An 18,525-nucleotide genomic window follows, 5' to 3' on the forward strand; every position below is an offset into this window, starting at 1 on the left:
TATTCTCATATCTGACACGATAGACTTTAAAATAGATAAGATTAAAAAAGATAGGAATGGACACTACTTAATGCTTAGAGGATCAGTCAATCAAGAGGACTTAACAATTATTAACATCTATGCACCCAATGAGAAGCCATCTAAATACATCAAACTGAAAGAGCTACAGCAATATTAAAACAGCAACACAACCATAGTAGAGGACTTCAACAACCCAGTCTCTCAACTTGAAAGATCATCCAGTCAGAAGATCAATAAAGACATAAGAAAGCTAAATGAAGAGATAGATAAACTAGAACTATTGGACATTTTCAGAGTCATTCATCCCAAGAAACTGGAATACACATTTTACTCAAATCCACATGGGTCATTCTCAAGACCACAAAGACACCATCAGCCAATTCAAGAGCATTGCAATAATCTCAAACATCTTCTCAGACCACATTGGAATTAAACTAACACTTAACAATCAACAAAAGACTAGTAACAGTCCCAAAATATGGAAGCTCAACAGTATACTTCTTAACAACTTCTGGGTCAAAGAGGAAATAAAGGAAGAAATCAAAATGTTTCAAGACTTCAATGAAAATGAAGACACAAGCTATCCAAATGATTGGGACACAGCTAAAGCAGTACTAAGAGGGAAGTTCATAGCTATACAAGCACACATTAGGAAACAAGACAAAGCACAAATAAACAGCCTGATTGCACATCTTAATGACCTAGAAGAAGAACAATAAAGGAACCCAAAATTAACCAGATGGACAGAAATCACTAAAGTTAGGACAGAAATAAATAACATTGAGAATAAGAAAACCTTACAAAAGATCAGCGAAAGTAAATGTTGGTTCTTTGAAACAGCAAACAAAATCGACAAACCTTTAGCCAGACTCACAAAACAAAAAAGGGAGAAGACCCAAATAAATCGGATAGTAAATGAAAGAGGAGATACCACAACAAACACTGCAGAAATTCAGCATATCAGGTGAGGTTTCTATGAACAACTAAATGCCACCAAGATAGAGAACCTGGAGGAAATGGACGATTTCCTAGATACCTACCAACTTCCAAAACTAAGTAAAGAGAAAGTGGATGACATGAACAGGCCCCTCACAGCTAATGAAATTGAAACAGTTATCAAAATCTCCCCAAAAATAAAAGTCCTGGCCCAAATGGTTTTACAAATGAATTCTACAAAACCTTCAGAGAAGAGCTAATACCTCTACTTGTAAAAGTCTTCCAGAAGATTGAAGACACTGGAATACTCCCTGTCAGCTTCTATGAAACCAACATCACTCTGATACCAAAATCAGACAGGGAAACAACCAAAAACGAAAACTACAGACCAATATCTCTGATGAACATAGATGTGAAAATATTGAACAAAATTCTAGCCAACCGGATATAGCAGTATATCAAAAAGATTGATATATATATATATGGAGTCTATATATAGCAAACCTACAGCCAACATCATACTCAGTGGTGAAAAACTGGAAGGGAAGCATTACCACCCAGATCAGGTACTAGACAAGGATGCCCACTATCACCATTATTATTCCAAATAGTGTTGGAAGTTTTTGCTATAGCAATCAGGCAGGAGCAAGGAATTAAAGGCATACAGATTGTAGTAGAAGAAGTCAAACTTTCTTTATTTGCAGATGACGTGATAGTATACTTAGAAAAACCCAAGGAATCCAGCAAGAAATGCTTGGAAATCATCAGGCAATACAGAAACGGTGTCAGGCTATAAAATTAACATTCAAAATTCTGTGGCATTCCTCTATGCAAACACTAAGTTCGAAGAAATTGAAATCCAGAAATCAATTCATTTTACTATAGCAACAAAAACAATAAAATATCTAGGAGTAAATCTAACTAAAGAAGTGAAAGACTTGTATACTGAAAATTATGAGCCACTACTTAAGGAAATTGAAAAAGACACAAAGAAGTGGAATGATATTCCAAGTTCATGGGTTGGAAAAATTAACATTATCAAAATGAATATATTATCCAGAGCCATCTACAAATTTAATGCTATCCCATCAAGATCCTAAGCACATTTTTTAGGAGAACAGAACAAATGCTACAAATGTTTATCTGGAACCAGAAAAGATATGGAATTGCCAAAACAATCTTGAGAAAAAAGAACAGAACTGGAGGCATCACACTCCCAGATTTCAAACTGTATTTTAGGGCCATTGTCATAAAAACTGCTTGGTACTGTAACATGAATGGACACTCTGACCAGTTTAATAGAATTGAGAGCCCATAAATGAGGCCCCACACCTATGGATATCTAATCTTTGACAAAGGTGCCCAGACTATTAAATGCGGAAAGCAGAGTCTCTTCAACAAATGATGTTGGAGACAATGGATTGAAACATGCAGAAGAATGAACTGAATCACTGTATTTCACCAAATACAAAAGTAAATTCCAAGTAGATCAAGGACTTGGATGTTAGACCAGAAACTATCTGATACTTAGAAGAAAATATTGGCAGAGCTCTTTTCCGCAGAAATTTTAAAGGCAGTTTCAATGAAAGGAATCCAATTACAAAGAAGTCTAAGGCAATTATAAACCTATGGAACTACATCAAATTAAAAAGCTTCTTCATAGCAAAAGAAACCACTACACAAACCAAGAGACCCCTCACAGAATGGGGAAGATCTTTACACGCCATACATCAGATAAGAGCTTAATAACCAACATATATAAAGAGCTTGCCCAACTCAACAACAAGACAACAAATAACCCCATCCAAAAATGGGGGGAGGACTTGGACAGAATATTCACCACAGAAGAGATCCAAAAGGCCAAGAAGCACATGAAAAAATGCTCCAAGTCTCTGATTGTCAGAGAAATGCAAATAAAGATAACAACAAGATACCACTTCCCTCCTGTGAGAATGTCATACATCAGAAAAGGAAACAGCAGCAAATGCTGGAGAGGGTGTGGGGTCAAAGGAACCATCCTACACTGCTGGTGAGAATGTCAATTGGTCCAACCTCTATGGGAACTCTCAGAAGACTAAAAATGAACCTGCCCTATGACCCTGCAATTCCACTCCTGGGGATATATCCTAAGGAACCCAACACATCCATCCAAAAAGATCTGTGTACACATATGTTCTTGGCAGCACAATTGTAATAGCCAAAACCTGGAAGCAACCCAGGTGTCCAACAACAAATGAGTGGCTGAGTAAGTTGTGATCTATATACACAATGGAATACTTCTCAGATGTAAAAAAATGGTGACTTCACCATTTTCAGCCGATCTTGGATGGACCTTGAAAAATTCATCTTATGTGAAATAAGTCAGAAACAGAAGGATGAATATGGGATGATCTCACTCTCAGGCAGTAGTTGAAAAACAAGATCAGAAACGAAAACACAAGTAGAACCTGAAATCTAATTGGTATATCGCACCAAAGTAAAAGACTCTGGAGTGGGTGGGTGGGGAGAATATAGGTCCATGAAGGATGATAAATGACATAGTGTGGGTTGTATTGTTAAATGGGAAACTGGGCAATGTTATGCATGTACAAACTATTGTATTTACTGTTGAATGTAAAACATTAATTCCCCAATAGAGAAATAAATTAAAAAAAATAAAGACAAGACAGACAGATCCTTACATATCATTAGGGTGGCCAGTTCAAAATCTCAGCCAACTAGGCTTTTTGTCTCTATTAAGTTAAGCATTGAACCCCCCTACACCTTTCCTCCAAAATAAATTGGTCAGTCTTTTTTTACCACCAGCTATCACCATTCTCTAAAATAGAGATGCCTCCAAGTTGTCTCCTAATTCCTCCTCACCTGTGACAGGGGCTAGTCTGTTTAGATTATGCCTCAAAATACCTCAGTCTCTTCTGTACCATCACTGCTACTGCCTTATTCTGGTTCATCTCAACTCTTACCTGGATGACTACCACAGCCACCGATTATGACATCTCCCCCTGAAGTGTGTACCTCCCATTGTAAAAAAAAAAAAAGAAAAGAAAGAAAAGAAAAGAAAAAGAAAAAGCTATCCAAGGATAACCAGGTGACACAGTAACTAGGAGAAGATATTTGCACTTTCTACTTGTAGAAGTGACTGATACTAAATATCTATAGGGAACTGGTACAAATTACAAGGGGAACAAAAAAGCAATAAAAATATGTCCCAACCCTTGGATAAAACCTAAAATAGACTTTCCTAGTTTCTTTCCATATGAGGACACCTAGTTTTATCAGTTCTATTGTTTTTTTTGAAAGGATTTTATTTATTTATGAGAAAGGAGAGAGAAAAAGAACCAGACATCATTCTGGCACATGTGCTGCTGGGGATAGAACTCGGGATCCCATGCTTGATTGTGCAAAGTTTTATCTCTGCTTCATCTCCCAGACTACTATCTGTTCTCTTCTTACTTTTACGTTCCTGTTCATTAAACAATTTGTCCTGCTTTATATCTTACTGCCTTTCCCCCCCACATTGCAGATGCTACCATGATGCCATCCTGATTTCCATGGGCAGACAGAATCACTAATGTGTCCTGGAACCTCACCTCCCCAGAGCCTTACCCCATTAGGTAAAGATAGGAACAGCCTGGGGTTATAGATCGACCTGCTTATGACCATTTTCAGAGGAGAAGCAATTGCAGAAGCCAGACCTTCCCTTTTTTGTAGCTTGTAAAGAATTTTGGTCCATACTCCCGGAGGGATAAAGAATAGGGAATCTTCAAACAGAGGGTATGGGATTTGGAACTCTGGTGGTGTCAAGTATGGTGTTGTTGCCCTATTATTTGGTAGTTTTGTTAATCGTGATTAAATCTCTAATAAGACTTTTTTTTTTTTAAATTATGGCCAAGGGGACCAGGCGATGGCACAGTGGGTTAAGCGCACTTGGCAGGGCTCACAGATCCCAGTTCGAGCCCCTAGCTCCTCACCTGCAGGGGAGTCACTTCACAGGAGGTGATGCAGGTCTGCAGGTGTCTATCTTTCCCTCCCCATCTCTGGATTCCCCTCCTTTATCCAATTTTCCTTGTTCTATCCAACAACAACAACATCAATAACAACAACAATAACCCCAACAATGATAAAACAACAAGGGCAACAAAAGGGGAAAAAAATAACCTACAGGAGCACTGGATTCATGGTGCAGGCACTGAGCCACAGCAATAACTCTGGAGGAAAAAAAACAAACACAAAAATGTGGCCAAATAACTGAACAGTTGTTGAAAGAAGAGGTTCACATGGTCCACAGACACCTGAAGAAATACTTAACATTAGAGAAGTGCAAATTGAAACTACACTGAGATTCCACTTACCTTACAACTGAAATTCCATTACCTTATAATTCAGCAATAAATAAAGAGATGAAAGAAAACTACCAGATAGTTTCACTCCTGTGGAATCCAGAGAACTGATACTCATGAATAAGAGAAAAGAAAAGAAAAGAAAAGGTAAAAACCCATACTGTGTGAGCAGAGTTTAGATTGAAACACAGAACTTTGGTGGTAGGTGTGGTGTAGAACTATGTCCTATAATTTCTTGTGACCCAGTATTGATCACACACAAACTAAAATCTACACTGAGATTCCACATTAAACCTGGAGAATGACCTACATCAACAAAACAGGAGATGACAAATGTTGGGTAAAGTTGTGGAGACAACAGGACTTTATTATATTGCTTGTGGGAATGTAAACTCTGCAGTTCCTTTGGAAGACTGGAGGATCCTTTAATAAAAATTAAATTACCTGATGATCCAGTGTAGGAGTAAATGTATATATCTTAGTGTAGGGAAATTGTGAGGATATGGCTGAGCATGGTGTGGGACCTACTATTGAAAAATGGGGGCCTGCATGGCACGACCTTCCTATTAGTCTCTCTATACCTGAGATTGAGCATGGAGGAAAACAACCACCAGGAAATATCCCCTCTGTCAGTCTCTCTGCCTCACAAAGACTCTGAATGCAGTCAATTTCCTTGTTCCAAAACCAGATGGTTTACTTACTCAGAAGTAAATGGAAGTTCATCTTCCTTGATCACATATGACCCATATATTATTGTTCGGCTCCATCAAACAATAACTAGGAGCATTTTCCTTACTCCTCCACCCCTTCCGGTCCCTTTAATTTTACATGATCTATCTTCTCTCTGACCCTTTCTGTATGTTAGGTATTGATAACCTTACTTTCCTCTTTCCTTTGATCAATTAAACCCCTTGCTCAACATTTGCTAGGAATGCTCTGATCTTTTCTCAACCCATTGCCTCTCTTTGCCCCTGTTCTCCCAAACCATATATGGAATGGATAACTTACTTCCTCCTATGACCCCTTATAATCCCTGATGTGCTGTTCAATAAATGGATTGTTATCAGACACAAGTCCCTGGGTCATCTCTTGTCACTGCACTAGCACCGGACACTGAGTTAGTCCTGTAGGCTCACTCCTGCTGCCACCGAACATTCTCCTAGGCCCCAGCATTTGGTGTACAGCAGGGCAGGTAAGCCGGGAGTCTGTGCCCAAGAAGAGGCCTCCTCACAAGAAGTACAGCATCTTAGCATGCCAGGTTTGTAGCTGCCTCAGGTTTGCACAACCCATGGCCTAACTACTCTGTAAGGCTGATGACATCTAAATTTTCAAACACTAATTAGTGTCTATGGATGCCACAGCTCCAGAGCCCAAACCGTAACCAAATCTTCATCTCACAGCACCCTCATTGGTCACATTATATAACTGACCCTTCTTTACTTGAATCACATCCTTGTGTTTTATCCACCAAAAGCTAATAAGGGGCTGGCAGGTGGGTTCCTCTGAGTGCACACATTACCATGCACTCACGTTCAAGTCCTAGGTCCCACATGGGAGCATCTAAAAGACCCAGGGAAGCTTCATCAGTGGTGGACAGTGCTGTAGTGTCTTCCCTTTTCTGTTTCTCCCCCCACCCCCAGACTTTATCTAACCAAGAAAAAAAAAAGGTCTCTGGGGCCAGGTGGTGATTCACCTGGTTGAGTGCACATGTTACAACCTACAAGGACCCAGGTTGGAGCCCTTTGTCCCCATCTGCACAGAGAAAGCTTTGCAAGTAGTGAAATAGTGCTGCAGGTATTTTTCTCTCTCTTCTCTATTTCCCCCTTCCCTTGTGATTTCTGACTGTCTCTATAAAATAAATAAAGAAAATTTTAAAATAATAATAATAAAAAGAATGCACTTTGGAAATGGTGGAGTCTTGCAGGCACTGAGCCTTGGTGCTAACCCTGATGACAAAAAGGAAAAACAAAAAGCCACAATCAGTTGTCACCATAGCAATACTTAGAATACTTAATCCTTGCAATACCCATCAAATTTCCACCAAGCATCTTGAAGAGAATAGAACAAACACTACATTCATTTATCTGGAGCCTGAAAACAACTAGAATTGCCAAAACCATCTTGAGGAAAATAAACAGAAATGGAGGCATCACACTCCCAGACCTTAAACTATATTATAAAGCCATCATCATCAAAACAGCATGGTACTGGAACAAAAATAGGCACACAAACCAGTGGAACAGAATTGAAAGCCCAGAAATAAATCCCCACACCTATGGACATCTAATCTTTGAGAAGAGGACCCAAAGGATTAAATGGAAAAAGGAGGCTCTCTTCAGTTAATGGTGCTGGGAAAACTGGGTTGTAACACGCATAAGAATGATATTGAACCACTTTATCTCACCAGAAACAAAAATCAACTCCAAATGGATCAAAGACCTAGATGTCAGACCAGAAACAATCAAATACTTCGAGGAAAACATTGGTAAAACACTTTCCCACCTACACCTCAAGGACATCTTTGATGAATCAAACCCAATTGCAAGGAAGACTAAAGCAGAAACAAACCAATGGGACTACATCAAATTGAAAAGCTTCTGCACATCCAAAGAAACTATCGCACAAACAAAGAGACCCCTCACACAATGGGAGAAGATCTTCACATGCCATACATCAGACAAGAAACTAATCACCAAAATATACAAAGAGCTCAGCAAACTTAGCACCAAAAAATCAAATGACCCCATCCAAAAATGGGCAGATGATATGAACAAAACATTCACTACAGAGGAGATCCAAAAGGCTAACAAACATATGAAAAACTGCTCTAGGTCATTGATTGTCAGAGAAATGCAAATTAAGAAAACACTAAGATACCACCTCACTCCTGGAAGAATGGCATACATCAAAAAGGACAGCAGCAACAAATGCTGGAGAGGTTGTGGGGACAGAGGAACCCTTTTACATTGCTGGTGGGAATGTAAATTGGTACAGCCTCTGTGGAGAGCAGTCTGGAAAACTCTCACAAGGCTAGACATGGACCTTCCATATGATCCAGTAATTCCTCTGCTGGGGTTATACCCCAAGGATTCCATAACACCCAACCAAAAAGAGGTGTGTACTCCTATGTTCATAGCAGCACAATTCATAATAGCTAAAACCTGGAAGCAACCCAGGTGCCCAACAACAGATGAGTGGCTGAGAAAGCTGTGGTATATATACACAATGGAATACTATGCAGCTATCAAGAACAATGAACCCACCTTCTCTGACCCATCTTGGACAGAGTTAGAAGGAATTATGTTAAGTGAGCTAAGTCAGAAAGATAAAGATGAGTATGGGATGATCCCATTCATCAACAGAAGTTGAGTAAGAAGACCTGAAAGGGAAACTAAAAGCAGGACCTGACCAAATTGTAAGTAGGGCACCAAAGTAAAAACCCTGTACTGAGGGGTAGACATGCAGCTTCCTGGGACAGTGGGGGGTGGCAGTGGGTGGGAGGGATAGGTCACAGTCTTTTGGTGGTGGGAATGGTGTTTATGTACACTCCTAGCAAAATGTAGACATATAAATCACTAGTTAATTAATATGAGAGGGGGAAATCAATTGTATGTCTCAAAGTTTTTCAAAACACAACCTGAATCTTTTTAATATATATGCTGTGTATTTGATATGCGAACTCTCTCAAAAGCCTAGACCAAGTAGATCAGAAGCATCCAATAGCACAGCTATATACAAGATACTGGGTACTCTACAACAAACCATAACAAAAGGATTTTTCAAAGTTAACCAAATTACCAAATAATGTGATGATAACATTAACTATCGATTGTCTTTGTGAACCCTAAGACAGCAGGAACCTCACATCTCCACTATAGAGCCCCTATTTCCCCCAGTCCTGGAACCCTTGGATAGGGCCCACTTTCCCGTATGCAACTCCCAATCCATATCAAATAATATTGTACCAGTTTCTGTGAGAGAGAGCATATGTTCACACGTATCCATAAACTACTGCAAAATATATACCTGAAAGCAGAAGTATATTAGAGTTTGCAGTGAGTACCTCCCTAACACTTCCTCTCCACTAATCCAAGCTTTGGGTCCATGATTGCTCAACAATTTGCTTGGCTTCATTTGTTAACTCTCTTTTCAGTCACCAGGTTCCAGATGCCATCAGGATGTTGACCAGGCTTCCCTGGATTGAAGACCCCACCAATGTGTCCTGGAGCTCAGCTTCCCCGGAGACACACCATACTAGGGAAAGAGAGAGGCAGACTGGGAGTATGGACCAACCAGTCAACGCCCATGTTCAGCAGGGAAGCAATTACAGAAGCCAGATTTTCTACCTTCTGCAACACACAATGGTCCATGCTCCCAGAGGGATAGACAATGGGAAAGCTATCAGAGGAGGGGGAGTGATATGGAGATTGGGTGGTGGGAATTGTGTGGAGTTGTACCCCTCCTATCCTATGGTTTTGTTAATTAATCCTTTCTTAAATAAAAAAAGAATGAAAAAAAAAGAATACTTAATCTTTCAGGTGTTTCATGCCACTTTATCTCTCTCAGAAATTCCTCTGGCTGTCCCTGTCATATATTTGTGCCATGCCATGAAATGAAAAGTCTATTTTAGTGCTATGCTAAACAATTGAAGAAATTGTCTGTGAGTGTTAAGGCCATCCTCTTATCCCAGAACTATCAGGAATCACTACACCTTTTAAATGAAGTCTGAAGTGACTGACTTAGCATTTCAGTGGGTCATCTCAGCTAGACGTAATTTCCCTCCACATCTTCCTGGCACACCATCTTCCCACCTTTCAGAAGCTCCTTCACTTAGCTTGCAGCTGATACACTGAATATGTGTATCAATTCAAGTCTCAGGAGAGCCGAACAAGAATCATTTAAGGGGGCTTCACAGCCCACAATATGGCACTGTGCTCTAACTCTGGACTTAAGAAGTCTGCTTCCTGGGGGGCTGGTCGGTGGAGCACCTGGTTCAGTATGCATGTTACCATGTGCTAGGACTCCAGTTCAAGCCCCCTGTCCTCACATGCAGCAGGGAAGCTTGAGGGGTAGTAAAGCAGTATCTCGGGTCTCTCTTCTCTCTCTCTCTCCCTCCTCCCTTCCCTCTCTATATTCTCTGTCTTTATACAATCAATAACAAATAAAATATAAAGAAGTTTGATTCCTAACTTTAAAGTGCCAGAACTCTAGTTCTTTCTCTTTCTTCCTTTTCTGAAAATAAATTTTTATGGCCCTGAAGTTGGGCAATGGCTAGAATACTGGACTCCAAAGCATAAGATTCTGGGTTCAGTGTCCAGTATCACTTGTGCCAGAGTGACGCTCTCTCATGTTAATAAGTAAGTTTTGTTTTGTTTTGTTTTTTGCCTCCATGGTTATCACTGAGGCTCGGTGCCTGCACTGTGAATCCACTGCTCCTGGGAGCCATTTTTCCAATTTTCCCATTTTTTTGCCCTTATTGTTATTGCTGTTATTGTTGTTGGATAGGATAAGAGAAATCAGAGAGGAGGGGAAGAAAGGGAGAGAGAGACACCTGCATACCTGCTTCACCACATGTGAAACAACCCCATCCTTCAGGTGGGGAACCAGGGACTTGAACTGGGATCCTTAATGCTGGTCCTTGTGCTTCACACCATGTGTGCCTAACCCGCTGTGCTACCACCCATCCCTACCCCCAGTAATTGTTTTTTAAAAAGTAGGAAGGTGGGTGGTGAAGTAGTAAAGTTGAGGGTCCAAGTGGTGATGCACCTACCCAAGTATGTGCATTAAAACGTACAGGAATTCAAGCACTCCAGTGTTGGTATTGCTTTGGTCCCCCTCCCCCCCATCTCTAGTTGATTGTGGTTTAGTCCTGCTAGTTTTTGGGGGGCCGCTTGTCCCCGCCCTAGGAAAAAACCCCAACAGAGTTCTAGAGTTGAGTGGTAATTGGTACCACCGCATGAGAAGGAGGCAGGAGAGTTCTGTTTGGTGATTAGTTTGGTTTAGTTTATAAATCGCTGATCTTAAATAAAGAAATACAGCTTCCCAGCCCAGCCGTGTGTCTCTGGTCGTCTCTGTTACCCGTCCGTGAAGCTAGCCCAGCCTGCTGAAGCCAGCCTGTCGAAAACAACATATGGCGCCTACATCGTGGGACCGGACCTGCGCAACTCCCAGATAAGTGAAGACTTTGCCTACCTATGTACTATGGCCTTCTCTTCTGCTTGTTAAGAGATCTCCAAACGCCTCTGCCCTTTCTTCACAAGACTGTTTTGCTGTTTCTGGAACATTTATCTCTGGACCACTCTGTGGTTTCCACTTCCTCGGGCGCACTCAGAACAGCCAGCAGAGTCGGGAGAAGCCAGCAGGCCGGGAGCGAGGCGTGGAGCTGCCATTTCCACTTGGTGGAGCAGCCAGCCAGTCAGCTGGCCGCACCCAGACAACCCCGCACACCACGCCCACAGCCCTGCAGCCCCGCAGTCTGCAGAAGGCTGACGCCAGCCCACAGGAGCCCCCCACGCCCGACTGCAGGAGCCCCCCAATGCCAGCCCGCAGGAGCCCCCCAAGGCTGGCCCACAGGAGCCCCTGATGACTGCCTGCAGGAGCTCCCTGATGCCATCCTGCAGGAGCCCCCCGACGCCAGCCCAAAGGAGCTGGCCTTCCGCTGCATGTTGTGGGGCATTGGGCAACGGCTCCCTCCATGCTGCTCAGCCACTGAGAGCAGGGCAGCAGACATGGCAGGGCCATGGGGCAGGACAGCAGATATGACAGGGCCATGGGGCACGGCCATGGCGGCCTATACTGGCCGCCACCCCTGGGCACCTTGGCCCACGCCTTCTGTACGGCTGGCCCGCCCACCCTCGTGCTTTGAAATCTGGATGGATCCCCCCCCCCCCCCCGGAGACCTCGGGCTCCCTACCGAAACTGGGCCCCCTGGCTGAGATCCTCAGCTCCGGTCTGAAGGCAGACAAGCTAGAGTAAGCAGAGATTCACCCAGAGATCGCAACCTACAATTCCTAGAAGTGGAGCTGCGCAGGAGGCTACCTCCAGATAGTGACCCCCCCAACAACTAAGACAGTACATATCTAAATGTTTGAAATGACATGTCTTCGTAACAAAGGTTTCTCTCCTTGTGTATTAATGACCATGTTTATGTGTGTGTTTAAAGTTTGGTAAACATGTGATCCAGGAGGTGGCGCAGTGGCTAAGGCACTAGACTCTCAAGCATGAGGTCCTGAGTTCAATCCTGGCGGCACATGTACCAGAGTGATGTCTGGTTCTTTCTCTCTCTCCTATCTTTCTCATTAATAAATAAATAAAATTAAAAAAAAAAAGTTTGGTAAACAGTAACTTAAAGGTTAGAAATGTAACTTTAAGGCTAAATTCTTACTAGGCAAAGTTAAATGAAAAAGGTTTTCAAAGTAATTCTCATAAAGATAAAATTAACTTACATTTAAAGTCTGAGGTAAAAATTAGTTAACAATCAATATATTTTAACTAAGTTGGTCTAAACAACACCTGCGCACACCTAGGGTGTGTCTCCATCTTGAATGGGTGTAACAAAAGGTTAAATAGACTTGTTAATATGTAAAACTCTCTACTACATTCTCTATTAGAAATGGTAGATATGCTAATTATTCTCATGCCTGAGGTTTTCTTTCCTGCACACACCTAGTCTGTGTCTCCATCTTGAATGGGTGTAACAAAAGGTTAAAAAGACGTTGTTGATATGTAAAAGTCTCAAATTCCTTCTCTATTAGAAAGTTTAGATTGTGTTGTGGTTATGCTAAAACAAGTTTTGTTTCATAGTAAGTAAGTTGCAGCCAGCTGCCTTTGGGACTGTAGGCTGTTCCCCGCCCCCATGGAAATGCCCATCGAGGCAAGTACGCCCCCCAGAGGCAGGAAATTTTTTTTAAGCTGATAAAGTTTTGCCCACAGAGGCAAAAATTTCCCCCCCCAGGCCTTCCCTTGGCAGCACACTGGTTCTTGTTACTTGCTTACAGGTTTCTCCATGTTTGTGCCAGTTTCTTTTTTTTGAAAATGCCTGTACGATATAGGATTCTGTTCACCCCACACCCCTGATACTGTGGTCATTTAGTTAAAAAAAAGGGGAAATATGTTGGTATTGCTTTGATCCCCTCCCACCCATCTCTAGTTGATTGTGGTTTAGTCCTGCTAGTTTTGGCTGGCCCGCTTGTCCCCGCCTCAGGAAGAAACCCTGACAGAGTTCCAGAGTTCAGTGGTAATTGGCGCCACCGCGTGAGAAGGAGGCAGGAGAGTTCTGTTTGGTGATTAGTTTGGTTAGTTTATAAATCATTGATCTTGAATAAAGAAATACAGCTTCCCGGCCCAGCCGTGTGTCTCTGGTCATCTCTGTTACCCGTCCGTGAAGCTAGCCTGGCCTGCTGAAGCCAGCCCATCGAAAACAACACTCCAGTTCCCAACTGCAGGAGGAAAACTTCCATGGGTGGTGATGCAGGGCTGTGGGTGTCTCTGTCTGTAAACCTCTCTAGCTCTACCCAATAAAACAAGTCATTTTTATTTAGTTATTTATTTTTCAAAAATAGCTAATGGGTAATGTGCTGCTTTGCCAAGTGTGCACCCATATTCAAGCCTGGCCCTCAATGATTTGAATTAAGATTTGGTGCTGTGGTGTGTCTGTCTATTTCTCTCTCTCTCTCTCTGCCTCTATTTAAAAAAATGCACACATGCACACACACACACACACACACACACACACACACACACACGGGATTTTATTTGAGCACATAGCCACTTATCTCCTCTTGATTGGTGACTAGTGTCCTACCAATTAAGCAACAAGTGTGAATCTTAGGGCTAGGTGGTGCACCTAGCTAACAACACACAGTATAGTGCAAAAGGACCTGGGTTCAAGCCCCTGGTCCCCCCTGCAGGGGGAATGCTTCACGAGTGGTGAAGCATGGCAGCAGTTGTCTCTCTGTCTCTCCTTTCTAACTCAGTCTCCCCTCTCAATTTCTGCTGTCATTAAATGTAAATCATGTTCTTATAATTTGCATTTACTCTTAATGAAGACAGAAGAGATTTCATCCCTAATAGAGTTAGTAGTTTAGAATAAAGAATATATATCATTGTATTTTAATATAGAAAGTCATAACATTTTTGGAAACTCAAAATGCAGGTTGCTTAAATCCAGTGCTTGTTGGTGGTGGTGTTTTTGTTCTTACTGTTATTGTTTTACAAAGTGATTCAGAACATACTGGTTTTATTGACAATGTTGTACTTTATTTACTAGGTAAAACAAAGCAAGAAATTTCTGGGTTTTGAAAGGTATGTCTCATTCTGAAGTCCTATAAATATACTACCATTGATTTAGTCTTGATAACTCATCTCTAAGATGTTATCTATTTAAAATATTCAATGACTTGAAAGAGTGAGAAAGGAATACCAATGCACCAAAGATGTTTCTCAACATATATATTCTTATCACCTGATCAGCTGAAACAAATGCAGTTGAAACAAATTTAGAAGAGATCTTTTTGCTTTTTTTTTTGTTTTCTTCACATATTCATTTAACCAGAGCCCTGATCAGCTCTAGTTTATGGTGGTATGGGGGACTGAACCTGGGACTTCAAAGCATCAGGCATGAGAGTCTCTTTGCATAAGCATTATGCTTAGAATAGATCTTTACTAGAAGACCAGATGGGATGCATTGGATCGACCTTCCCATGGTGCATCCCGTGAGTACCCATTCATTGGGGAAACTGACGATCCTTCCTAGCCGACTGAATCCAAATGGATCCCAGTCACTTTCAAAGCCAGCAACAAGTAGCTCCTGACAACTTTCAAGCTGTTGGTCCTGCTCTTCGAGTCGTCCAACTTAATGTTGAGGGGCTGTCCTTTGCCAAACACGTTCTTATTGGTCAGTTGGTGATACAGCATCAGGCAGATGTTATTTGCCTACAAGAAACACATATAGCAGTTGATGAAGCTGCTCGATTCACCATCAGTGGATTCGATTTAATATGCTATAATCTCCATCGTAAACACGGCCGAGCCATCTACGCCAAATCGTGTCTTGCGGACTTTTACCATACGGCCTCTTCGACCTTCTATGACTCCATTACTATTGGAACTATTCAGCTCGTCAATGTATATAAGCCTCCCAGTGCCTCATGGGATAATGAGGTCCTGCCTAGCCCGAATCACCCAGCCGTTTACATTGGAGACTTTAATAGTCATCACCAAGACTGGGGATATTCCTCCATGCGTGCTGACGTCTCTATCTTAGCCGACTGGTCTTCAGCAAATGACCTCTCCCTATTATACTATCCCAAACAGCCAGTGCTAGATGGAATAAAGACTCTTTTCACAGTGCTAGATGGAATAAAGACTCGTCACCCGACCTGTGCTGGATTAGCACAGTCAACGGCCAAGCCTTTCCCTCTATGAGACACGTTCTCAAGATCTTCCCGCACAGTCATCACCGCCCAGCTATCATCCACATTGGTCTCCAGCTCCCACTGTGCTCGGAGAAACTAAGATGGAAGTTTCGGAAAGCGAACTGACGTCTGTTCAGTGATCTTACCAACAAATCTATTCCTGCAATTCCAATTAACTCTATCCCCTCTGAAGATTCCTACAGGCGCTTCCACCAAGCCATCTTCAAAGCAGCTTCCCAAGCTATTCCTCGTGGGAGACGTGCTAACTATAAGCCTTGTCTTGATGCTGAATGCGAGCAACTACTAAAGCAGTATGATGAGTCGGGCGACGCAGATGTGGCTGACCATCTCATTGCCTCCCTGGATGCAGCACGCCAAGCCCGCTGGCAACAACTCATGGAAATTCTGAACTTCACCCACTCAAGTAGGAAGGCCTGGAAGCTTCTTCACAGACTGGGTGCCGGTAGCCAATCCCCTCCAGTCTCCCATCCTCCTGTATCTCCAAACTCAGTGGCCAGTCACCTAACTCAAGTTGGACGTGCTAAGATCGACCCAGTCTGGAAAAGAGAAATTTCCCATGAGTGGTTATCCCACTTCCGGTTATCTTGTCTATGTCCAAAACTCTCTCCCTTTACACTGTCTGAACTAGAAGATGCTTTGAAGAGGGTTAAACTGGGAACAGCTGCTGGCTATGATAACATAACCCCAGAACTCATTCTTAACTTGGGCCCCGCGGCAAAGAAGTGGCTCACTACATTCCTGTCCCACATCTTGGAATCCGAATCTATGCCCAAAATTTGGCATCTTACCATGATAATAGCAGTTTTGAAACTAAAGAAAGACCCAATACTGACCGCCAGCTATAGACCAATTTCTCTCCTCTCTGTGTGTTACAAACTCCTTGAGGGGCTGCTTCTGTCACGTATTTCTCCTCTTACAGAGAAATTCTTATCACCCGCCCAAGCTGGTTTCCGCCCAGAAGATCTACCTGCCAACAAGCCCTGGCCCTCTCAACTTACATTGAAAATGGATTCCAGAAGAAGTTAAAGACAGGGGCTGTCTTTGTTGATCTCACAGCAGCCTATGACACGGTCTGGCACTGTGGTCTCCTAGTCAAGATCTCAAGATGCCTGCCTCCATGGGTGGCCAACACTATATCATTTCTTCTCCAAAACAGAAGATTCCGGGTGCATCTGGGTGACAAGTCTAGCAGATGGAGACTTGTCTCAAGTGGCCTCCCCCAGGGCTCTGTTCTGGCTCCAACGCTATTTAATATTTACATCAATGACCTCCCAGAAACTTCTTCAAGGAAGTTCATCTACGCCAATGACATCTGCTGTGCAACTCAGGCATCAAAGTTCGACATCCTCGAGGAAACACTCATGAAAGACATGTCTCTGATATCTGATTACTGTAAAAAATGGCGACTAATCCCTAGCACTGCAAAAATGGTATCATCTGTTTTCCATCTACACCATGCCTCGGCCTCGCGTGAGCTTAATGTGCAGCTTGGCGGTACGAGAATCCAGCATGAAGCCCAGCCAATCTATCTTGGCATTACTCTCTATCGCACTCTGTCATTTCACAAACATCTCATAAAAACTGCAGCAAAGGTGGGCGCGAGGAATAACATCATTGCAAGACTGGCCAGCTCCTCATGGGGCATGAGCGCTTCCACACTATGATCATCATCTCTGGCATTATGCTATTCCACTGCAGAATACTGTGCCCCAGTATGGTTCTGTAGCTCCCATGTCCACTTGGTCGATTCCAAATTATATTCTTCCATGAGGATAATTTCTGGAACCATCAGTTCCACCCCGGTTCCATGGCTGCCAGTTCTTAGCAACATCGCCCCGCCAGATATTCATCGGGATGCAGCATCATCTAAGTTCATTTCCCACGTCTTCGCTAGACCAGACCTGCCAATATACGCGGATATCTTCACCCACCCTGTCCAACGCTTGACGTCTTGTCACCCAATCTGGTCCCCTACACCTACACTGAACTTCTCTGTTCCAGACTCTTGGAAACAGAGTTGGCAGTCAGCTGAGGTAAAGACCAAAAACCTCATCACAGACCCCTGCAAGCGTCAACCCGGCTTTGACCTAGCACGTTATGATTGGGCCCTCCTCAATCGCTATTGAACAGGCCATGGCCAGTGCGCCGCTATGTTCCATCGCTGGGGAGCCAGAGACGACCCGAACCGCCCCTACGGCTACAGACAGTCTATGACCCACATAGTCAATGACTGCCACCTCTCCAGATTCAAAGGAGGTCTTGAAACTTTACATCAGGCTCAACCTGACGCTGTTGACTGGCTTCGAAAGAAGGGCAAACTCTAGAAGAAGAAGACCAGACCATGAAGAAAAACAAACTAAAGGGTAGTTATAAGAGTTACTTCCTGATGGGTGGTTTGAAAGCAAGTTCTACACCATATATGATAATTAAATGTATTTTCTGTGTACTATATACACTGATTTAATATGCAAGGATTAATATAATGCAGAAGTTCATAAAGTTATATTATTTGATGTTCATTAATAAATACATGCTACAGAAAATATATTTATTGATCCTGGAAATATTTTAACAGGAAAGAATGACAAGAAATTTAAGTTAAAATAGCTAATATTGAAGAGAATATATATTTCACCAGAGCACTGCTCAGCTCTGATTTATGGTGGTGTGGAGAATGAACCTGGGACTTTGGAGCCTCTCTCTTGAGAGTCTGTTTGCATAACAATTATGCTATTTGCCCCACCCAAGAGTTTTTTTAAAAAAAGTTTTACATTCTCCTGCAGGTAAGGACT

The sequence above is a fragment of the Erinaceus europaeus genome, chromosome 17 (assembly GCF_950295315.1).
Source record: "Erinaceus europaeus chromosome 17, mEriEur2.1, whole genome shotgun sequence".
Classification (NCBI taxonomy): Eukaryota; Metazoa; Chordata; class Mammalia; order Eulipotyphla; family Erinaceidae; genus Erinaceus; species Erinaceus europaeus.